The sequence below is a fragment of the Scyliorhinus torazame genome, chromosome 2 (assembly GCF_047496885.1).
Source record: "Scyliorhinus torazame isolate Kashiwa2021f chromosome 2, sScyTor2.1, whole genome shotgun sequence".
NCBI classification, from domain to species: domain Eukaryota; kingdom Metazoa; phylum Chordata; class Chondrichthyes; order Carcharhiniformes; family Scyliorhinidae; genus Scyliorhinus; species Scyliorhinus torazame.
Window position 1 is genome coordinate 260,717,652 of NC_092708.1, and position 6,000 is coordinate 260,723,651.

Consider the following 6,000-nt stretch of genomic DNA (forward strand, 5'->3'; position numbering starts at 1 on the left):
AGGCCCTTGGGAAGAGCACCCTACTTAAGCCTCCACCCTATCCCAGTAACGCCACCTAACCTTTTTTTGGACACTAAGGGCAATTTAGCATGGCCAAATCACATAGTCCAAAGATGGGCAGGCTGTGGGAAGAAACTGGAGCACCTGAAGGAAACCCACGCAGACACAGGGAGAACGTGCAGACTCCGCACATACAGTGATCCAAGCCTGGAATCAAATCTGGGCCCTGGAGCTGTGAAGCAACAGTACTAACAACTGTGCTACCGGGCCACCCATGAGAACACATGGTGTCAAGGGTTAATTTTGAAGACTCCCAAAGTCACAGGTTCCTGACTCTATACCATTGTACCACCACCGTTGGTGGATCTGTCCTACCATTGGCACAGGACATAATCATGGATGATGATAGAGGAGTTTAGCTATTGGCTAAAAGGCATGATTGTAAGTATGATGCGGTCAGGATGTTACTTGACTAGTTAGTGGAGCAGCTCTCTGAATTTTGGCACAGGTCCCTAAGTGAAGGGAATTTTGCACAGTCATCACGGTGGGATTCGGATGCACAGGTAAATGGCAAATGTTCCATCTGGTTTTATTCTCATTATATATTGTTGGCGCAATTTGATACAATTGTGTGGCTTGCTGGGGCATTTCAGAGGGAAGGTTGTTGAGTCTGGAGTCACACACAGACCAGATCGGTAAGGATGGGAGATTTCCTTCCCCAAACAGATTAGTAAAACAGATGAAAACCTGGTAGCTACATGATCAGCATTACTGACACTAGCTCATGGGCGGCACAGTGGCACATTGCTGCCTCACAATGCCAGGGACACTGGTTCAATTCTGACCTTAGGCGACTGTCTGCGTGGAGTTTGCATGTTCTTCCCATATCTGCGTGGGTTTCTTCCAGGTGCTCCGTTTCCTCCCATAGTCCAAAGATGTGCAGGTTATGTGCATTGGCCATGCTAAATTGGCCCTTTGTGTCCAAGGATATGTAGGTTAGGCAGAGTTACGGGGTTAGGGCGTAGTAGGCTGGGTAGGCTGCTCTTTTGGAGGATCAGTGCAGACTCGATGGGCCGAATGGCCTCCAACTGCTGTCGGAATTCTATGGTACTAAGCTCTTATGCATTTAGCTGAAGTTAGCTGCTATGGTGGGATTTGAAACCATGTCTGCAAATCATTAAACCAGGCCTCTGGACTCCTCGTCCAGGAACATAATCACTATTTTACTACTGTGAGTGTCCCATGACCATTGCACCTCGGCATAATTTCTATCTGCACAACTTTAAATCTGACGGCTGATGGTTTGAGTGCATCCCATTATCCTAGCTGCTCACCATTTAACATGTGGATCACTTTAAGTGATTTTTACCTGCCAGTGCTCTAGCATTATCCTAGAGGGTAAGAGCACTCTTTTCTCAACAAGATCATCAGCATGTGACACAGAAAATAACAAAATCGAGAATGTGTTGCACAAGGACTGGGTATATGTTAAACAATTACAAAGGGTGTGTTAGAGAGAGAATAAAGTATTCAGTATATCACTTTGAGAAGGCAGGCTGCTGTGGCATTGTGAGCGTGCAGAACTAATCACGATGCTTCCACTTCGGATGTATATAGTTGTGGGAATACGCATAGTCAATCTGATTAAATCTTTTGAAAGTTTAGAGATTTTGTAAATCTTTAAAAGACTACAGTCAAATTCTTGTTCACGTCTGGAATATACAGCATTGAAAGGCCAGGGGTGAAATTCTCCGGTATCGGCGCGATGTCCGCCGACCGGCGCCAAAAACGGCGCAAATCAGTCGGGCATCCCGCCGCCCCAAAGGTGCGGAATCCTCCGCATCTTGGGGGGCCCAGCCCTAACCTTGAGGGGCTAGGCCCGCGCCGGACTGATTTCCGCCCCACCAGCTGGTGGAAAAGGCCTTTGGTGCCCCGCCAGCTGGCGTGGAAATGACATTGCCGGGAGGCGCATGCGCGGGAGCGTTAGCGGCCGCTCACGGCATCCCCGCGCATGCGCTGTGGAGGGAGTCTCTTCCGCTTCCGCCATGGTGGAGACCGTGGCGAAGGCGGAAGGAAAAGAGTGCCCCCACGGCACAGGCCCGCCCGCGGATCGGTGGGCCCCGATCGAGGGCCAGGCCACCGTGGGGGCACCCCCCGGGGCCAGATCGCCCCGCGCCCCCCGAGGACCCCGGAGCCCGCCCGTGCCGCCTTGTCCTGCCGGTAAGAGAGGTGGTTTAATCCACTCCGGCGGGACAGGCATCCTAGCAGCGGGACTTCGACCCATCCGGGCCAGAGAATCGCGGGGGGGGGGTGGGTGCCGCCAGCCGGCGCGGCGCGATTCCCGCCCCCGCCGAATCTCCGGTGCCAGAGAATTCGGCAACCGGCGGGATTCACGCCAGCCCCCGGCGATTCTCCGACCCGGCGGGGGGTCGGAGAATCTCGCCCCAGAACTCTGCACAAACCATCTAAAAGCGGATTGTGAAGCTTGCAAATGTAACAGAATTTCAATATGCGATCATTACCTTGTTCAGCTCCTCTATCCTTCTTATCAAGAATGGATTGCTCGAAGAGTTTTCAAAAAAGACATAATCTGCAAAGTAAAAACAATTGTTACTCTGAGAAAGGCAAAGCCATCTACTTGCACATCCAGCTAAACATCTTGCGAACATTAGAAATGCAGCACTAAGGATTTGCCTGAATAATTTTATAGAAAATCCCATGTGACAAGAGTCACCATTATTTTATTCCATCACAACTCCGATTAAAAGATAAAAACGTCAAAGCATGTCTCAGACTGTTCAAAGTCATCTTCTGGTTTCACTGGGCGGGGGGGGGGGGGGGGGGGGGGGGGGGGGCGGGGTTTCCATCATATCAGTGCTTCAGAATCCAAAAGTGGGTTGAGGAAGCATGACCTCAATGCTCAATCATAGAACCACAGAATCCCAAGATAGTGCAGGAGGCCACCATTCAGCCCATTGAGTCTGCACCAGCCCTCTGAAAGAGTACGTTACCTAGGTCCACTCCCCCATCAACCCCGCCTTAACTCCATAACCTAACCTGCACATCTCTGGGCACTAAGGGCAATTCAACATGGCCAATTTGCCTAACCTGAAACCGGAGCACTGGGCCAGAATCTCTAAGTGTGATTGCTTTAAATTTAGCAATGTCTTTGATACATTTGACACAGAACATTATGTTGCTGTGACTTCAGACTAGTTACGAATCATGAACATGTGTTTTGGAATCAGCTTCAAACCCAATTACCCATTTGACAACAATAGATTCTGATAACGCTCACCGGGCCCAGTCCTTGCTCACAATACGCAAGAACAAATTACGTTATATGGCTTCTTTAATTGAAAAATGTACTAAGGAACTTCAGGGACACCAAGACAACAGGGGAAATATTAAGGACGACTGATGGCTTGGCTAATGGTGGAAAAGAAAAAAAACTGTTGCTACACAATACTTTACACAACTACCCGACATTGCAAAGCGCGTTACAACCAATTGAGTGCTTTTGAAGAGTGGTCACAGACTTGGGTGGAGAAATGGTAGATGGAGTTTAATCCAGACAAGTGTGAGGTAATGCATTTTGGAATGTCTAATACAGGTGGGAATTATACAGTAATGGCAGAACCCTTAGGAGTATTGACAGGCAGAGCGGTCTGGGCGTACAGGTCTACAGATCACTGAAAGTGGCAACGCAGGTGGATAAGGTAGTCAAGAAGGCATACGGTATGTTTGCCTTCATCAGTTGGGGCATTGAGTATAAAAATTGGCAAGTCATGCTGCAGCTGGACAGAACCTTAGTTAGGCCTCATTTGGAATATTGTGTACAATTCTGGTCGCCACATTACCAGAAAGATGTGGATGCTTTGGAGAGGGTAAAGAAGAGGTTTATCAAGATGTTGCCTGGTCTGGAGGGTATGAGCTATGAGAAGAGGTTGGATAAAATCGGATTGTTTTCACTGGAACGACGGAGGTAGAGTAGAGAACTGATAGAAGTTTACAGAATTATGAGTGGCATGGTCAGATGTTTGTTCCCAGGGTGGACAAGTCAATTACTAGGAGACATAGGTTTAAGATGCAAGGGGGAAAGTTTAGAGGAGATGTGCAAGGCAAATCTTTTACACAGAGGGTGGCGAGTGCCTGAAATATGCTGCCAGAGGAGGTGGTGGAAGCAGAAACAATAGCGATGTTTCAGAGACATCTTGACAAATGCATGAATAGGATGGGAATAGAGAGATATAGGCCCAGAAATGCAGAAGCTTTAGTTGGGATAGGCATCATGGTCGGCGCAGGCTTGGAGGGCCGAAGGGCCTGTTCCTGTGCTGTACTGTTCTTTGTAATGTAGGAAAAGTGGCAACCAATTTGTGCACAGCAAATTCTCTCAAACAGCAATGTGACAATAACCAGATAATCTATTTCTGTGATGTCGATTGAGGGATAAATATTGGCCAGGACACCGCGGATACCTCCCCTGCTCTTGTTCAAAATGGTGGCATGCAATCTTTAACATCCAGCCAAGCAGGCAGATGGGGCCTTGGTTCAACGTCTCATCTAAAAGACTGCATCTCCGACAGCAGCAATCCCTCAGTGCTGCACTGGAGTGTCAGCTTTGATATTTGTGCCTGTATCCCGGATTTAAATCTGAAACCTTGTGACTCCTAGGTAAGAGAGCAACCTATTGAGCCATAGCGGACAAGGGGAAGAGGAGGGGTTTTGTGAGGGGCTTCCAGAACATATACTCCAATGGTGGAGTGCACAGATACACACAATCTAGTACAGGAATCATCTTAGTACACAGAGTCAAAGGGTAGCAGGTTCAAAATTTAAACCAGAACTTGAAATGCCAAATCTCTTCCGACAGTTCAGAACCATACTGAGGAATGCCGCATTATTGGAGATTCAGTTCGATGTTAAAATTACTTACTTGCCCCAGGCTAACTGATCATTTATCTAATTTCCCGTTTACGAGATCTTGCGCAAATTAGTTCCTGTGGTTGTCCACCAGATAAGCTACTGCATTTCTGAAGTAATTCATTGGGTGGGGTGTACTTCGGAACATCCCAAAAATATGAAAAGTGCTCATTTAAACAAATCCTGCTCCCATAACTCAGTTTGGCTTTTCCCAAAGGCTTATGTTCAAGATGAGCAAAAGAAAAACCTGTCTTCTGATATTAAGACCTTGAAATGTTGCTTATCATAGAATTTACAGTGCAGAAGGAGGCCATTCGGCCCATCGAGTCTGCACCGGCTCTTGGAAAGAGCACCCTACCCAAGGTCAACACCTCCACCCTATCCCAGTAACCCCACCCAACACTAAGGGCAATTTTGGACACTAAGGGCAATTTATCATGGCCAATCCATCTAACCTGCACATCTTTGGACTGTGGGAGGAAACCGGAGCACCCGGAGGAAACCCACGCACACACGGGGAGGATGTGCAGACTCCGCACAGACAGTGACCCAAGCGGGAATCGAACCTGGGACCCTGGAGCTGTGAAGCAATTGTGCTATCCACAATGCTACCGTGCTGCCCTTATACTTAACAAGGCTCGAGACGTATGGCGGAAGGACCATAAATAATAAAAAGAAAGCACCTGTCTAAACTTCAGATCGTCCTAAAGTGCTTTGGAGCCAATGAAGTACTTTGAATTGCAGAGTCTGATCTAATACAGGACAAGGTAGCAGCCAAATGGTGCACACGAAGGTCCCACAGAGAAATGACATGATTGTTTTAGTGATGTTAGTTGAGGGTTAATTGTTGGAAAGGATAACTCCCACTGTTCTTCAAATAGAACCATGGATTTTTTACATCGAGAAGTTTAACACCTCACCTAAAAGACAGCAATGCGGCACTCTCTCATTACTGCACTAAAATGTCAGTCCTGATTACACAACCGAACCTGGAAATGGGTTTTGAATCCACATGCTTCTTTCTGCCCCAAAAGATGAGAGTGTTACCTACTGAGCCACCACTGACATGTAGCAGTA

The 6,000-nt window shown here is 47.7% G+C and overlaps 1 protein-coding gene across 1 annotated transcript in view; it reads right to left on the minus strand.

Moving 5' to 3' along the window:
• Window positions 1-2,579, minus strand: part of LOC140397998 (metastasis-associated protein MTA1-like) — a 252,536-nt gene extending 249,957 nt beyond the window's left edge. Inside the window, exon 1 of the mRNA XM_072486239.1 lies at window positions 2,523-2,579. The gene's annotated coding sequence lies outside the window, so the exon portion shown is untranslated. The remainder of the gene's footprint in view (window positions 1-2,522) is intronic.
• Window positions 2,580-6,000: the final 3,421 nt, after the last annotated feature.